This window comes from Manis pentadactyla, chromosome 14 (assembly GCF_030020395.1).
Source record: "Manis pentadactyla isolate mManPen7 chromosome 14, mManPen7.hap1, whole genome shotgun sequence".
Taxonomy (NCBI): Eukaryota; Metazoa; Chordata; class Mammalia; order Pholidota; family Manidae; genus Manis; species Manis pentadactyla.
In genome coordinates, this window is record NC_080032.1 from 6,957,720 (window position 1) to 6,976,181 (window position 18,462).

An 18,462-nucleotide genomic window follows, 5' to 3' on the forward strand; every position below is an offset into this window, starting at 1 on the left:
AATTTAATTTAACTATCACGCCCCTAAGGAAGGCTCCGCCCCTCGCCGACCTGAGTTGTAGGGGATTACAGTCTTGGGGCCACTGCAGCTGCGGCCTTGGCTGGCCTTGCAGGAGTCTGTAGGAAGACACAGCTTTGCGCCAAAGTTGGGGAGAGAGCGCAAAGCCGAGGTAAGTGGCTCGGGATCGTCCGAGTCGCGGAGCCTTCAGGACAGCCCCTCTCCGCCCTCCTCTTTGTTCCTGAGAGCACGTTCCCTCCTTCGACTCCGCCCCCCACCCCTCCACCCCCGCTCGGGTCAGTGCTTGGTTTTGGCCGCCGCCCGCAGGCTGCTTTCGGGGCACCTGGCATGGGCCACCTCGGAGTAGAGACAAGTGACCGGCAGCGCCTTTACTCTGTTGGAGCATCTCAGGGACCACTTTAGATGGAGCAAGATCAATCACACAATACCCCCTCTCCAGCCTTTTCAGAAACAATGCCCCCGTCGGTCACGCTTCACCCTTTCAAGCCCCTCAGGGCTGGCCTCTTGGAGCGCTATAGTCCTAAATAGGGAATGCGGAGTCCAGCCTCTCATGCAACAAATGGGGGAAATTGAGGGCCCCTAGAAAGTCAGTATGCCCAAGACAACACAGCGAGTCAGCCGGGGCACCCAAGGGCCCAGATCCACTGGGAAAAGCCATTCCATCTCCCGGGCTGGAGGCCAGAGAGCCTCCCACGGGTCTCCACGCAGAGCTGGGGAGATGGGGTCTGGAGTCCTGTCTGTCAAAAACAATAATATAAATTTACTTATTTTGTACTTGCAATGTTCCAGGCATATAATCCCTATAGCAACCATTTGCGCCTGGGATTACTGTACCATTTTACAGGTGAGGACAACAGTTACCAGGCAGTGGGACTGTGATTCATTTGAGCACCTTTGGAGTCCAGATCTGTTCCTTTAACCACTCTGACGTGGGGCTGTGGGGAAGTGGTTTCCGCCTGTTGCCCCAGCAGAGCCCTTCAGCCCCTTTGTCCAGATCTCTGTGACCACCCACCCACCCCACCTCGCTCCCATCTAGAGAAGGACCAGTATCCACTCCGAGGTTCTTTTAAATATGTCATTTTATTTCATTCTCAATTCCCTGAGAGGTGGTCCCATTTTATTCCAAGGGTAAACCAAGGCGCTAAGAGGGAAGAGACTGGTTAAGGTCACACGGGGGGAGGCAACAGAGTCCAATTTGGAGGCTATAGTTTGAGGTCCCCTTCTCCTACGCAGGCCCCATCTAGGCCCTCTCTAACTTGACCTTGAATGCCAACTTATTCTCCAGAACGAGGATCAGCGCCCTCCAAGGTTAACTCTGTCCTACATTCAAACCGTGCGCGCCCCTTGGAACAGCCCAGTGGGGCGGGACACACGCAGGCCAACTGTGAGTCTAGGGCCTGAGTGGCGGCTGTCAGCTCCAGTGAATGGCCTGCTTCGTGCAAGCTCCGTTCCACGCAGGCAGGGTAGAAGTGCACAGGTGAGAGTGTGCCTGAGGACTTAGTGTGTCGCACGTTTGCTCGAGTTCTTGTCGGTACCGAAGCCATATATCTGGGTCTCTCCCCGTCATCAAGTTCTGAGGGTCAGGAACTCCAGACCTACCCTCCTGCCTCTCCCTTCTGCCCTGCGAGGGGTGGGGTGGGATGGTGGTGGTGGGGAAACAAATACCAAATGGCAGCCAGTGCTCAGGAAGGAGTAAACATCTGGGGAGGCAGGTCCTGGCATTCACTGAACATCTGTTGTGAGTCGGACAGAGGGTTTGCCCTATTGCAAGTTGACCACTGTGCAAGTATCACCTGGATTCTGCAGAGAGGAAGCTGAAGCTCAGGGAGGTGAAGGCACTTTTTGGGCTGGCAATGGCGTTCAGACTTGAGTGGAATTCTGCCCCTTGCCAAAGCCCAATTCAGTCTGCTGCCTCTAAGATGGGGGAAAAACCTAGAAGACTTATTACTGGAGGTGATCTACAAACTGATCCTTGAGGAAAGGTACAAAGAAATCCATTCCACAGAGAAGACGGGGAAAGGCATGGAAGGGCGTGTGTGGCAAGGGAACTGTGTGAGTAAAGGCTGGGAGATTTGTAAGTGGAAAAATGACAGATGGGCTACTGATGGAGCAGGAAATGGGGATGGGGGTGGTCCCAGTTGTGAAGGGCCCTGAATGTCAGGTGGGAACAGAATAAACATATATGTGGCCACTGGGGAGTGGGCCTAGGTCTGTCCCTCTGTAGAATGGGGGGATTGGACTGGTCTGCTTCAGGCCTTCCTAGGGAAAGGGGACATAACAGGAAGGGTCCAGATTCCTCCAGGTCCAACTGTAGACTAGGAGAGTGGGGAGTGGCTGGGGCAGTTCAGGGGCCAAGGGTAATATTTTGCTCCAGTGCCTGAGTCTGAGAATAAATATTTTACTAAGCTGGCAGTGCCAGATCCCTGAATCACCCTGGCTTCCCTTCCCCCCGAGCCAGGGTCCTGCAGAGAAAGCCCAGGCCTGGGTCAGGAGGCAAGAAAGGGGATGGGTTTTAGCTCTGGCCTCACCCCAGGCAAAGTTCTGGTCCGCTTGGATCCTTGGCCTCCTCATCTGACCAGTGGAGGGGTTGTGGCCTGACCTCTCTCAGCCCTCTCCCCGCAAAACTAGACAACGTAAAATCCCAAGACTTCCAGAGAGATCCTACTGTGGGATGTGTCCACAAGTGGCTGTGAGGCCAGGACCAGCTTACAAGGGAGGCCAGGAGCTGCTGGGTGCTGGGAGGATAGAGGGCGTAGAGAGGGTCGGAGTTGGGCCTGATGTTGGGGTCTCCCAGCCTAGTGGGAGTAAGGGAAGAGATGGTGTCTGGCCTCTCAACGTTGTGGAGAACAAAGCCCTCACTTGCCGTTTGAGGGAACAGGAAAGCCATCCTGGGGAAGGGAACAGCATGAGCGAAGGCAGGGAGGTAGGGCTGTGAGGACTTTGTTGGGGAAAAGTTAGGTAGGTGAGGCTGGAGCACGGGGCTCCTAGAGGAGAACTGGTTCTCGCTGGGGTTGGTTGGATCCAAGGGCCGTGACCCCATCCTCATGGGCAGAATGGGAGGCCCGCAGGGTCACGGCTGGCATGAGCCCCGGGAGTGGGGCTGGGGACTTGTTTGGTAAACCAGTTGGGCAAGGTTGTCTCCTCTGTGACGTCATCCAGCTGCTGTGTCCCCTGAGGGATGGTGCCAGGTGAACTTCTGGCCTTGAGATGAGGGGGCACAGCCCTACGTGCTGAGGGATGGGAAAGGAGTGACATGTAGGAGACACGGAGGTGAGAGGGCCCAGGGGAGGAGAAGGGGGCCTGAGAGGCTTACTAGGCAGCGAGGAGCCCCAGGGGACCAGCCTCATGGACAAAGGAGAGGGTTCTGGATGGGCTGGCCTGGACCCATTGTGCCTTCCAGGGGTTACCTGATGCCTGACGTTGGTCACCCTCATGGTGGGGCCCTGAGTAATTGCTGCCCAGGGGGCTGGAGCCGGGCTCCAGTCTACCCTTACAATACATGAGTGGCAGTTTTGTTATTACCGTGTGCCTCACAGCTTGAGCCCTGTGAGGTAGGACCATCATTACACAGAAGAGGAGACAGGCCCAGTGAGGCTGAGCCATGCCAGTGCCTCACACAGGATCTGAACTCAGAACCCTTATTTTTAACCACAGTACCCTGCTATCTGCCACTTAGGAACACTGCCCACGCGGGGCCTTGTTGTATTTCTTAACTACTTGTGAGCACAGCAGCTGAATCTTGGCATCATAGAGTCCTACATGCCCACCTCCTGGTCCACTTAGGTAATCTGAGTCCCAGAGAGGGCAAGGGACAGGCTTCAGGTCACATGGCAAGTTGAGAGTGGCGCCACTCTGCACTCCAGACCCCTAGCCTCCCAAATTCCTTGTTTTCCCCTTGGCTTGGCACACCCAAACATGAAATAATAATAACTGGCACATATTGAGTGCCTACTAGGTACAATTCATTCATTTAACCACTACCACAGCCCTGTGAGCTAGGTGCTAAGATTACATTCATTTTACAGGTAAAGAAACTGCGACTCAGAGAAGGGAATCACATATCCAAGCTGACACAGGATGTTGGTAGGAGGGCTGGGATTTGGAGTTAAGGGTAGGTAGGTTGTGGGCCCCTTCCCTTAGCGGTCCCAGCAGGCCTCATCGGAGGCATGAAGACCTCTGGACAGGAGGGTGGGTGGCCCGTTTGCAGATTTCGGAGTCAAGCAGTGTCCAGTTCCTGGTTTCCATGCAGGCCTGGCCTCCCTGGGGCAGGCAGAACAGCGTTGAGGCTGTGGAAACGCTCCAAACCTTCCCGAAGGAGGTGGCCACGGTGGGAGGCAGAGCTCAGTGCAGACCTCAGAGCCAAGTGTAGACGTGGCAGCTGGACCCGCTGCAGGCGAGGGAGGGCGGGCAGGCAGGGTGGGGCCCAAACCCAAACCGGCCTCCCAGCAGTTTTCCCAGCTATCCACCAGCCAGGCCCAGCCCTGTGCACCCATCTAGCTCCCCATCTGGATATGAGATGAAGACGCTGGGCCTAATAGTAGCAGAATGCAGCACAGGCAATGCTTGGAGCTGTAGCCGGTGGGGGGCTTGGGTCCCCCATCATCTCATGCTGGCCTGGAACAGGTTTCAGGACTTTAACCATAAAAGCATGTGCTTATAAAGTGCATACATGTGCCAGACATTGTGCTAAGGGTTAGCCATCAGTAACTCAATTTATTCCTCACAAGCACCACAATGAGCTAAGACTGTTGTTAGCCCTATTTGTTGGATAGAGAAACTAAGGCACAGAGAGTCAAGCAACTTGCCCCTGATGATTCTGGCAGCCTCCAAATGCTGAGCACATACACGCCCTTCCTGGGCACTGTGCTAAGCACTTCCTATGTATTTTCCCTTTTGGTGGAAAATGTCTAAGGCATTATAGGCAGATCATCATTTATGTAGATGAGGTAAAAATGAGACTTGCCCAAGGTCATGTGGCTGCGAGCGGCAGAGCTGAGACTCAAGCCCAGGAATCTCTAACTCTAGAGAGGTTAGAACCTTGGCTTCTGGAATCAGAGGAACCTGAGTATGCTGCTCGCATCACTGCTCCTTAGCTGTGACCTTGGCCAGTTGCACACCCTGCCTGAGCCTCTGTTTTCTCCTCTGTAAAATAGGGCATTGGTTGAGATGATGCTAATACCACCTTCCTGCTATTAAGCCTACTTTGGGACTAGTAGGTCATGTACGTCATGCACTCCCTCCTTCAGTTCTCACCAACGGCCCCAAGGTGGGGACTCCTCTTCTCTTGCACCTGTTTATAGAAGAGAAAAGTGAACCTCAGGGAAGGGAAGGGACTTGCCCAGACCAACAGCAAGCGAGTCAGGATTTGAGCCTCGTGCTGGGATTCCAGAGGAGGCTGAGCTCGTGTCTCTCTACACTCTGCATCCTGATACTGAGGCACAGAGGGAGTGTGGGCTATGCCTGGGTCACACAGACAGGTAGGTCTCAAGGGCCATCTGATGTGCAAAGGCCAGGAGGGGAGGCCTGTCTGCCAGCCCCAGGTCACTGCAGGCTTCCCTGGGCTTGGAGCTTAGGATATTCCTAAACCTCAAACTTCTGAAAAGATGCCCTGTTCTTCCAAAGGCTAGAGCAAGACCTAGATTTTTGGACTCCTTCTCTGGGAGGCCACAGTGTTGGATTTCAGGTTCAGCTGGCAGAGGCAGGGAGGTCCCTTCTGGTCTTCAAAGAGGGTCCTCAGAGTCACCAGGGAAGCTTGGGGCATGAACAGAGCTCCAGGTTTTGCTTAAATCCTGATTCTTCAATTCACTAGCCATTTCATCTCCCTGAGCCTTAGTTTCCTTATCTTTTTTTTTCTTTTTGAATTAGTGCTTTTATTTTCTTTAGATACATATCAAGATGTGTAATTGCTGGATTGTGTGAAATTTCTATTTTTAGTTGCTTGGAGTCCATAGTGTCTTCCATAGTGGCTATACCAATTTACATTCCCACCAATCGTGCATGAGTGTTCCCTTTTCTCCTTGCCAAAACTTTTTATCCTTTTGATACTAGCCATTCTAACAGGTGTGAGGCGATATTGTTTTTTTTTTTTAGTATCATTAAAATAAAATCACATGAGCAACATTGTCGTCACTAGATTCCCCCCATCATCAAGTCCCCACCACATACCCCATTACAGTCACTGTCCATCAGCGTAGTAAGATGCTACAGAGTCACTACATGTCTTCTCTGTGCTTTACTGCCTTCCCGGTGCACCGCCCCCCATGTTATGTGTGCTGATTGTAATGCCCCTTATTCCTCTTCTCCCTCACTTCCCACCCATCCTCTCCAGTCCCTTTCCCTTTGGCAACTGTTAGTCCATTCTTAGGTTCTGTGAGTCTGCTGCTGTTTTGTTCCTTCAATTTTTGCTTTGTTCTTATGCTCCGCAGATGAGTGAAATCATTTGGTACTTGTCTTTCTCTGCCTGGCTTATTTCACTGAACATAATACCCTCTAGTTCCATCCATGTTGTTGCAAATGGTAGGATTTGTTTTCTTCTTATGGCTGAATATATTCCATTGTGTATATGTACCACCTCTTCTTTATCCATTCATCTATTGATGGACACTTAGGTTGCTTCCATTTCTTGGCTATTGTAAATAGTGCTGCGATAAACGTAGGGGTGCGTATGTCTTTTTGAAACTGGGATCCTACATTCTTAGAGTAAATTCCAAGGAGTGGAATTCCTGGGTCAAATGGTATTTCTATTTTGAGTTTTTTGAGGAACCTCCATAATGCTTTCCACAATGGTTGAACTAGTTTACATTCCCACCAACAGTGTAGGAGGGTTCCCCTTTCTCCACATCCTTGTCAGCGTTTGTTGTTTCTAGTCTTTTCTATGTTGGCCATCCTTACTGGTGTGAAGTGATATCTCATTGTGGTTTTTATTTGCATTTCCCTGATGATTAGTGAGGTGGAGCATCTTTTCATGTACCTGTTGGCCATCTGAATTTCTTCTTTGGAAAAGTGTCTGTTCATATCTTCCGCCGATTTTTTTAATAGGGTTATTTGCTTTTTGGGTGTTGAGGCATGTGACTTTTTAAATGTATTTTGGATGTTAACCCCTTGTTGGATATGTCATTTACAAATATATTCTCCCATACTGTAGGATGCCTTTTTGTTTTTTGCTGATGGTGTCCTTTGCTGTACAGAAGCTTTTTAGCATGATGTAGTCCCATTTGTTAATTTTTGATTTTGTTTCCCTTGCCCAAAAAGTTGCTCATGTTTACTTATATTCAAGAGATGTTTGCCTATGTTTTCTTCTAAGAGTTTTATGGCTTCATGACTTACATTCAGATATTTGATCCATTTTGAGTTTACTTTTGTGTATGGGGTTAGACAATAATCCAGTTTCATTCTCTTGCATGTAGCTGTCCAGTTTTGCCAACACCAGTTATTGAAGAGGCTGTCATTTCCCCATATTGTGTCCATGGCTCCTTTATCATATATTAATTGACCATATATGCTTGGGTTTATATCTGGGCTCTCTATTCTGTTCCATTGGTCTATGGGTCTGTTCTTGTGCCAGTACCAAATTGTCTTGATTACTGTGGCTTTTTAGTAGAGCTTGAAGTCGGGGAGCGTAAACCCCCCCAGCTTTATTCTTCCTTCTCAGGATTACTTTGGCTATTTGGGGTCTTTTGTGGTTCCATATGAATTTTAGAACTATTTCCTCTAGTTTGTTGAAGAATGTTGTTGGTATTTTGATAGGGATTGCATTGAATCTGTAGATTGCTTCAGGCAGTATGGCCATTTTGACAATATTAATTCTTCCTGTCCATGAGCACAGGATGTATTTCCCTTTATTGGTATCTTCTTTAATTTCTCTCATGAGTGTCCTGTAGTTTTCAGAGTATAGGTCTTTCACTTCCTTGGTTAGGTTTATTCCTAAGAATTTTATTCTTTTTGATGCAATTGTGAATGGAATTGTTTTCCTGATTCTCGTTCTGCTAGTTCATCATTAGTGTATAGGAATGCAACAGATTTCTGTGTATTAACTTTGTATCCTGCAACTTTGCTGAATATCTAGATCTAGATATTAGATCTAGTAGTTTTGGAGTGGATTCTTTAGTTTCCTTATCTTTTAAATGGGGTACTAATACCTCCTCATAGTAGATCATTTGCAAAAATGACTTGAATTGCTTTGTCTCCCTGTATACAAGCCCCTTTGCAATGTGACTTTAAAACTCCTCTCACCAGGAGATAGAGCCTGTTTCCTCAGCTCTTGAATCTGGGCTTAGCCATGTGACTTATTTGGGCCAATAAAATACAGAGGAGGTGACATTTCCAGTTCTGAGCCTGGATCTTAAGAGGTCTTGTAACTTCCACTCATTCTCTTGGAACCCTCCCAGCTGTCATGTGAACAATCCTGGGCTATACTGCTCGAGGATGAGAGACCACTGGAGCAGGAACGCATCGTCCCAGCTCAGGCTGTACTAGTCAGTCACCAGCTGATCCAACAGCTACCACAGCTGATAGGCCCAACTGAGACCAGAAGAAACTTTAGCTGAGCCCAGCCCAAATTGCCAATCCATGAAATCATGAGCTCAGTAAATGGTTGCTGTTTTAAGGCCCTAAGTTTTGGGGTCGTTTGTTATGCAGCATTGTTGTGACAATAATGGATACACAGTTTTATTCTACATAGTTAATGGTAACTGCTGTAACAAACCAAAAATCTCAGTGGCTCAACGCAATCAGAGTTTATTTCTCACTCATGCAAAGTCTGATGTAATGATGTGGGTCAGGGCTCTCCTAACTCATCTCCCTTGGAAGGCAGCTCTCTTCCAAGTGGTGACTCCCTCATGCCTGGAATCCATCCCTGAATCCTCTGCATGTAGAAAGGGAGCCTAAAAATCAAAAGAGCCTCACCCACTCTTAATTGCCTTGGCCCTGGGGTGACATGTGTAATTTCACTGGCCAGATGTAGTCTGTGACTCTGCTCACAGCAGGGGAGGAGGAGAATGTGCCCTTCCTATGTGCACAGGAAGAATAAAGAGACTGGAGAACACAAAGATTGCTTCAGCCACATTTGCTCCTCACCAGGCTGTCCCATGAGGGGTCAAGCAGAGAATTAACATCTGTAAAGAATTAACTCCTGCACCCAGCACAGGGTGACTTAAGAGTCAGTTTACAGGTGAAGAATCTCAGGCTCAGAGAGAGGTTGAGGAATTTGCCCCAAATCACACAGCAAGTCAATTGAGTAGCTTAGGACAGACAGTCTGGAGTTGGATAAGTCTGGGTGCAAATCCCATCTGTCACTTCCTTGCTGCATGACATTAGGCAAGTTACTCAGTTTCTCTGAGCTTCAGTGTCCTCATCCACAAAATGGGAAGAGGAATAGTTCCAAACTCATTGGGTCGGGGTGAACACAGGAGCTTGTGTGTGTCGAGAGCTCAGCGTAGATCCTGGTGCGTGGGGCCTGCCTAATAAATGTGAGCCACCTTGGTAGATGGGATGTGATTTCTGCTCTTCCCTTGCTAGGGTCAACAAATGTATTATGTTTGGTGCAAGTCCTGTCCCTTTTCCCTATCCCTTGTGGTGTGAATGGTCTTACTTACTTGGTTAAGAGAAGGAAAGTTTTCCCCGATTGGATATAATCACTCCACAAAGCTTTATTAACACAAAGCCCCTAACACCCATAGCTGTTCTGCTGACAAGAGTCTGAAAAGCCTCCATTATTGCTTTCCTTTAGACTAAACTTGGCTCTGTAAAACTCATCCCCTTCTCAACCCACCCCTAGAATGTCCCATTACTGGGAAGGGGGCAGGGCAAGAGGGCATGGAGCTGATGAACTCCAGCTGGGGAAGGGCCAGGGCCAGGACAGATCCTGCTGGGTGTGCGGTCCGGGTATTCTGAACTTTTCTGCTACCCAAAAGGAAAGGTCCAAGATGAGTGAGAGGTGGCTTCCATCCTTTCTCCACCTTTAACCTCTCCCTGAGCCCCCCTTGCAGCCAGCCGGATAGAAGTTCATGAGCATCTGCTGCTGATACTTGGTGCTACTTGGAGCTCCCTGTCTGGAAGGAGAGACTCAGCAAGCAACAGCCCCATGTAAATTACCCTTACAGATTAGGGTGAGCTCTAGTTAAGGTGAAGGAGAAACCACGTGGCCCTATGGGAGCATGTACTAGGGGCCTAATTTAAATGATTTTTAAAGCTTTTTTTTGAACTGATAATCCTGGGAAATCAGAGGTGTCTCTCAGGAGATAATTATGCTCAAATCTGAAAGATAAGAAGAAATTTGCTGAACAAAGAACTGAGTTGGTTTTAGGATGAAGGGTGGTGTTCCAGTCAGGTGGAATAGACTGTGTGCAAATCCCCCAGGGCAGGAACACTGCAGGAACTGATGGAGGACCAGTGTGTGCAGTTTGAAAGGCAGAGGAGAAGCGGGCTACGGATGAGAAAGGGTAGGGCATCAGGGGCCAGACCGAAGGGTCACTGTGAGCAGGACTGACTATGTAATTTGTGGGGTCTGGTGCAAATGAAAACATGGGGTCCCTGTTAAAAAAATACTAAGAATTTCAAGATGGCAACAGTAGAGCATTAAACCAAGAGTGGGCCATGTGCAACTGCCCATGTCATATACCCATGAAGTTGGTCCTGCCCATGGACCATAGTAAGAAGGCAGGACTTCTTCACTGTGAGGGCTGTGGGGAGCCAAGGACGGCTTCTGAGATAGGGGTGATAAGGTCTGATTTGCATAAACTGTCTCACCGCACCACGCCTAGGTGGTATGTGATGCACTCCTCTGCACAGGTGGCCTGATTTCTTTTCCTAAAATATTTTACTCAGAATGTCACTCCCCTGCTCAAGAACCGGCAGTGCCCCCCACCCACTAATCAGCCCAAATGCCCTATCCAGACACTCAAGGCACTCATAATCTGCCCTCCCCGATGTCCACACAGGCTATGTGCTGAATCCCAGAGATAGTGAACTAACCCAAGGACACAGCAATTACAGGAGGGCAGGTCACGACTGGAGCCCAGGTCTCCTGTGGTCGGCCCATCCGTGCCATGAAAGGCAGCAGAGCCTCGCCGTGTGCCTTGTGTACCCCAGCCTAGCAAAGAGCCTTGCGTACAGGAGGCACTCAGTATGTGCCTATGGTAGTGACTTCTTCCTGAGGCACATCTTTGCCAGGGCAGGAGTATTCCAGAATCCAGGATGGAGTTAGCATTCTTCCTGACTTTTCTCCATCACCCCTACCTGTAGGCATTCACCAAGTCCCACCACATCCCAGGGTGCTGGGTGGGCCAGGTCCTGCCTATAGACACGTGTCTGGCCTGCACAGCTTTTTAAAAGCTCTTTGAATTCATCTTTAACATTAAACAAATCAGGAAATTTCGCATGGCAATCTGCATTTTTGTTTTTCTGGGAAGTCCCGCGCCCAGGTCTGGATTTCCGGCGGGACGGCTGCTCGCTCTTGAGTGAGCCTCCGAGGGGTTCCACCCTAAACCACCACGGGGACTGTGGAGTTTGGGATCTCGAAGAGCGAGCCCCTAATTACCACCCAGGACCCATCAGGATCCTGGAATCTGACCAATCGGATGAATAACTCCTTCTTCTGGGGGTGGAGCCAGGAAGATTAAACCCCGCCCTTAGTCTCTGCCCGGAGGGAGAGGGAGTGATTTTGCTCCAGTCCTTCAACCAGCTCCAAACTGGTGACCCCCGAATCCCTGGGGGTGAATGGATGCAGTGGATGCAATGAGTGCTTGTCCAGGCTGCGCTGGTCCCCCACCCGGCCTCTGCTCTCGCCTCTGCTCTCTGCGGGGACTGCTCTTCCTCGTCACCTACACTCTGGGGCTCCTTGCGTACCATTCAGGGCTCAACTCACAGGTCCTCCCTGTCAAAAGGCTTTCCCAGCACATCTCTCTGAAGCTCCAGGCATTACCCTACTGTATTATCCTTAAAAAAAAATTTTTTTTCTTAATTATCTTAGCTATTATCTGAAATGATTTATTTGTTGCTGTTTGGCTCCCGCTAGACGTGAGCTCTACAAAGACAAGGACAGAGTCTGTCTCCCTCACCACCGGGTCCCCAAGGGCCTAGAACAAGACCTGACACCTAGGAAGAGGTTCGACACACATTTGTGGAACCAGTGGACCAGCGGACTCACAGCGGACCTTTCCCTGGAGGATGCCCGTGACCCCAGGTTTCTGGTGTGGGTAGGAGCTGGTAATGGGTCAGCCAGTTTGCAATTAAGGAGCAATTAGTCACCAGCTAATTGATGCACAAAATAGCTGAGGGGCTGGGAGGGGAGCAAAAAAGTGAAGCTCAGAAAGGAGCCTCAGTTCTCTTTCTGGGAAAATATTGAGAGAGGGCAATGAGAAATCCCCAAGGTAATGTTTGAAAAACCTCTCTGTGTCGTTGAAGGAGATTTAAATGACCAGAAGTCCCCCAAAAGGGACTTGGCCCTTTTAAGAAGCAGGTGGGTCTAACCAGGCTGGAGTGGTTGGAGGTGGAAGAACTGGCCTGAAAGATAAGGAACAGGACTGAGGAAAGAGTATTCCTTTTCTGCTTTTGGGAGCAAAAGACTTTGGGGTATTAGTAAAGGCTCTTTGTTTGCAAATATTAGAAACCTCCCTTGGTTTTCCTGAGCAAAAGGGAACTTGATTGGAAGACCATCAAAAGTAGTATCAAGAGTATAAGAATTTCCAGGTAGAAAAAGGGAGCCCTTAAATTCATTGTTGTTTAAGTTGGTTCAAAATTGTTTTCTGCTGTCAGACCTTCTTCTGATCAGCCTGTTGGTTAGAGCCTTGCATTCAAAGTGTGCTCTGTGGGTCAGCAGCTCTGGCACCTCTGGAATGCAGAGTCTCAGGCCTGCTGAATCAGGATGAGTATTTTAACAAGATTCTCAGGGGATTCATGTGCACATTATAGTTTGAGTGTGGCCACAAGAATCACCTGGGAGACCAGGGAAGGGTGTCTCTTAACCCTGGAGGCCCCTAGGCTCCCCCAGAATAGCTGCTCCTTGGTGGTCTCCAGGAGATGGGGTTCCCTGGGGCCCACTGGAGAAAGAGGAATAAAAATGACAAATGGTCTTGAGCTTCTCTCACCAATTGTTGCTTAGACGCTAGCAGGGCAGGAGTCCAGCCTAGAGCAGCCTGCTCCTCAGGTAGGAGATGCGCCTGAGAAACTCAGGCCTGCGACTCGCTAAGGAGGTAACTGCTTAGGACCCTGTACGCTGTGGGCTCTCTGCTTAGGTGACTCTATTTTGAGGGGCTCATCAGCGTTGCTGAAGGAAGACAGAGGGTGGTCTGGGCTGACGTCAGAGCGGGAGACCTTCGACTTGCCTACTGTGTTCTCGTTTTGCCCCCAAACCAAGGAAAGGGCTGCTCTTCCTCAGTCCCGCCCCTTACTTCCCAGTCCAGTTCTTCCAGCCCCCACTACCTTAGCCTGGTTAGAGCCACGGGCTTTTTAAAGGGGCCAAGTCCCTTTTAGGGGGGTCTCTGATGCTTTAAATCTTCAGAAACAAAAAAGATGTTTTCAAATAGACATGAGGAGGAACATCAGGCACGCACTTCCTAAAACCTGCCCTCAGGACCCAGGAGGGGAAACAGTGATATTGATTTGGCCCTGTAGGCAGTCCAAAGGCCCGTCACCCTTTATCACATCTGAACTTCAGTAATGATCGTGTGCAATGGACCAGAAAGAAACAACCAAGCAGGAAGGCTTCTGCCTCTAAAAAGGGTTTATTTAATTCAACCCCAGGAGTGACTGTAACAGTTAACCTAAGAGAGAGTTGCTAAGTAACTTATACCTCTCTCTTGGCTTGTTAAAATCCTGTTCTCCAATCTAAAGTGCTATTGGGTCAGGAAGTTGGGGAGGCGTGAACCCATCCTTTCACATTATGGAGTTGACAATTTAAAGTAAGCCTGTGACTATAATTCACAATCACAGTGTAGGTAGGTCATGGGGAAGACAAGTAGTGACTCTATAGCATCTTACTACACTGATGGACAGTGACTGCATTGGGGTATGGGGTGGGGACTTGATAATATGGGTAAATGTAGTGACCACATTGTTTTTTCATGTGAAACCTTCATAAGAGTGTATATCAATGATACCTTAATTAAAAATAAAATAAAGTAAGCCTGTGGTAGATCTCTCTGTAAGATACAAGTATCCATCTGGGCTTGTTCAATACTCTTTGGGGTTCAAGAGTTTCCTTTTTAGGGTCAACACGTTATTGGAGGAAGGCAATTCCTACTTCCCCCACTTATTTCTGCCATGGGAGGAAGCATCTCTTGCCTGCCACCCATAGGCCCCAGTTGTCACTCAGCACTGCAAGGCAGCTCCCACAATTGCAGACAGAGGTTCCAGAAGGAAATGGTCAGTCAGGCTCACCTTATGTCTCCAAAACTTGTTAAATGACATCACAAGTAAGGCTTGACAAGTTGGATGAGGGAGTCCCACCAGTGAGGACAGACAGAAGCCTATGAGCAAGGGGCAGGCAGTGTGGAAGCAGAGACTGCCAGTAGGTGGAGGTGAGGACGGGGCTGAGTGCCTTAGAGGGAGAATGAACAATCCCATATCCCAGTTAGCATTACAGAACATTTTCACAAGCATGATCCTCCTTGGTCCTTTGCAGCCCTGAGTGAGAGAATTATACCCATTTTGTAGATGAGGGTCCTACGGTTTAGCAAAATCATGGAGCTACACATAACCAAGCCATGAATCTTAGACCACTGTGTAGTGGGTGAGCAGTTGACATTTGTGGAATAAAAGTAGAAAGTGTGTGTTTGACAGCACTTTTAAAAAGAACAGTAAGTGAGGAGAAATTTATATTTTCGCATAGTCTCAAGTATCTCCCCACAAGATGCTTACTAATTACACGGACACTTTACAAGAGAAATTTGGAAGACATCTGCTTAACCAAGTGATCAATGGAACACCAGTAATAAAGCATTTTGACAGAACATACACCCTGTGTGTTGCACTCAGAAGGGTATAACGTCATTTCTTTCTGTTGTTGCCAAAAATGCATAATCTTGGTCATGAGAAGACATCAGACATCCAAACTGAGGGACAGGCTATAAAATGACAGACCAGTACTCCTCAGTGTCAAGGTCATAAGCCAAAAGAGATTCTGAGGATCTTTCACAGATTGGAGGAAACTAAGACATAGCAACTAAACGCAGTGTGGTGTCCTGGGTAGGCCATAAGGAGAACCGGCCAGGCCCACATGAGGTCTACAGGTCACTTAATAGTCTGCAGCACTGCTGATTTCCTGGCTCTCGTCATTGTGTTGAAGGTTAAGGTGAGACGTTAATATTAGGGGAAGCTAACTGAGGGGTTTAGGAGGTGAAGAGTTTAGGAGAACTCTCTGAACTATTTCTGCAGCTTTTACTTAAGTCAAATTATAATGAAACTTTTTTTTTTTTTGTAGATAATTATTTTTTATTGAAGGGTAGTTGACACACAGTATTACATTACATTAGTTTCAGGTGTACAACACAGTGATTCAACATTTATATACATGATAATTCTAGGTACCAGCTATCACCATACCAAGTTGTTACCATATCTTGACTATATTCCTTATGCTATACATTACATCCCGGTTACTTATTTATTTTACAATTGGAAGTGTGTACTTTTTTTTTGTTTTTTTGTTTTTTGTTTTTTTTTGTGAGGGCATCTCTCATATTTATTGATCAAATGGTTGTTAACAACAATAAAATTCTGTATAGGGGAGTCAATGCACAATGCACAATCATTAATCCACCCCAAGCCTAATTTTCGTCAGTCTCCAATCTTCTGAGGCATAACAAACAAGTTCTTACATGTAGAACAAATTCTTACATAATGAATAAGTTACATAGTGAACAGTACAAGGGCAGTCATCACAGAAACTTTTGGTTTTTCTCATGCATTATGAACTATAAACAGTTCAAATATGAATACTCATTTGATTTTTATACTTGATTTATATGTGGATACCACATTTCTCTCTTTATTATTATTATTTTTAATAAGATGCTGAAGTGGTAGGTAGATACAAGATAAAGGTAGAAAACATAGTTTAGTGTTGTATAATGAAACTTTAAAAAAAGAAAACATTTGATATGTGATTTGTATCTCAATTTCTAAAAATTATAAAAATCTTGACAAAGTAGGACGTTAATATTCAGCTCCTTTAGAGGATACCTTCCCTTCAACTACTGCTCATTTTTCTCTTCCAATTTGAGATGGCACTTAGAATCTGTATGTTCCAGATAGTCATAGCTCAGATGTCATGTCCTCCAAGAAGCTCTGCTTGATCTTCACAGCTAGAATCATATCTTTTTCTCCTGAACTCTCATGATACTTTATCTGCACCTCTGTTAGGGCATTTATTATCTCCATAGTGGACATCTATGGTATTGTCCACACAGTCCCCCTGTCCAGCTCTTTGTCCCCCTTCTGACTCCAACCATGACATTCTTGCAGGAGCTGTTATGTCCCAGGGTAGACATCCAATTAGACACCTTCCTTATTCCACTACCCCCACTGCATGCACACAGCACCCCCCGCCCCCACACACACACCGCAACTGAAAAGGTACTTGGTCTGTCTCTGGTTGACAGAGATATGAAACATGAAGCTGTTAGCTATCATGCTCTCTGCCACATAGGGGAACCCTGTCTGCAACTAGAGAGAGAAGACAGCTAACACCGAGAGAAGCTGAAAGAGAGAGAGAGAGCTAATTGCATTTGTTGGCAAAGTCTTCTGTCTCTACCAGGAGTGGTTGGTTGGTTGACCCCACTGTCCACTACATAACCCCCCAAATCTAATCTCCCAATAAAACCCCCTTTCCATAAATATTTATTAAGGAATCCAGAAGAGTTTTCTGTGGCTCTCAACACAAAGGCACTCAAACAGTAGAGCCACTTTGAGTTACTTGCATGAATGCTTTCTCTCTTCCACTCACCTGGGGACTGCCAGATGCCATCTTAGATACAGCCTTCACTGCCTGTAGGACAATGTGGTGGGTTGCTTTTAAGCAGTTTTTTTAAATTGCTGAATTCTGAGATTAGTCCTTACTAAATTTTATGGTGACAGTGGGAAGTAGTGCCTTATTATTATTATTTTTTACTTTTCTCTTTATTTTTTATTTTGATATCATTAATATACAATTACTTGAACAACATTATGGTTACTAGACTCCCCCTATTATCAAGTTCCCCCCACATACCCCATTACAGTCACTGTCCATCAGCGTAGTAAGATGCTACAGAATCATTACTTGTTTTCTTGGTATATACTGCCTTCCCCGTGCCCACCCCCCTACGTTATGTGTGCTAATCGTAATGCCCCGTTTTCCCCCTTATCCCTCCCTACCCACCCATCCTCCTCAGTCCCTTTCCCTTTGGTAACTGATAGTCCATTCTTGGGTTCTGTGATTCTGCTGCTGTTTTGTTCCTTCAGTTTTTTCTTTGTTCTTATACTCCACATAAGAGTGAAATCATTTGGTACTTGTCTTTCTCTGCCTGGCTTATTTCACTGAGGATAATACCCTCTAGCCCCATCCATGTTGTTGCAAATGGTAGGATTTGTTTTGTTCTTATGGCTGAATAATATTCCATTGTGTATATGTACCACATCTTCTTTATCCATTCATCTACTGATGGACACTTAGGTTGCTTCCATTTCTTGGTTATTGTAAACAGTGCGGTGATAAACATAGGGGCGCATCTGTCTTTTTCAAACTGGGCTGCTGCATTCTTAGGGTAAATTCCTAGGAGTGGAATTCCTGGGTCAGATGGTATTTCTATTTTGAGTTTTTTGAGGAACCTCCATACTGCTTTCCACTTTACTACTTCAAATGATTGAACTAGTTTACATTCCCACCAGCAGTGTAGGAGGGTTCCCCTTTCTCCACATCCTCACCAGCATTTGTTGTTTGTGTTTTGGATGTTGAGCATCCCAGCTGGTGTGAGGTGATATCTCATTGTGGTTTTAATTTGCATTTCCCTGATGATTAGCGATGTGGAGCATCTTTTCATGTGTCTGTTGGCCATCTGAATTTCTTCTTTGGAGAAGTGTCTGTTCAGAAGTAGTACCTTATTTTTACTTTTCTTTAATGTTCTTGGACAAATAACAGCATGTTGGCAATTGTGCGCCCCACTGGGGGAGAACACTTCACTAGCACGTGAAGTCCCAGAGTCTGGGACGGCAGGCCAGGTGATGATTCCTCTGGGGCACAGCCCTTGCTTGGCCCCGCTCCCCTCACAGTTCCTGGCGTGTGGTAGGACAGGAGGCACCTCCCAAATGGTGGGATGAGCTAATGGGCTTAGAGAGCCGTTCTAGTCTCCTGCCTGTCACGCGGAGGTGACCTGACCTAGAGCTGTTACAGCTTGTTCATTCACTTTATTCTTTTATGATTTTCAAAGGAGGCCAAATTTCTCTTTCTATATGCAAATGCCCCACTAG

The 18,462-nt window shown here is 47.4% G+C and overlaps 1 long non-coding RNA gene across 1 annotated transcript in view; it reads left to right on the forward strand.

The window, feature by feature from the left end:
- The first annotated feature begins 60 nt into the window (after positions 1 to 60).
- The window catches only part of LOC130680841 (uncharacterized), a 52,408-nt gene continuing 34,006 nt past the window's right edge, over positions 61 to 18,462 (forward strand). The window contains exon 1 of the long non-coding RNA XR_008993874.1: positions 61 to 169. This is a non-coding gene — a long non-coding RNA (uncharacterized LOC130680841). The remainder of the gene's footprint in view (positions 170 to 18,462) is intronic.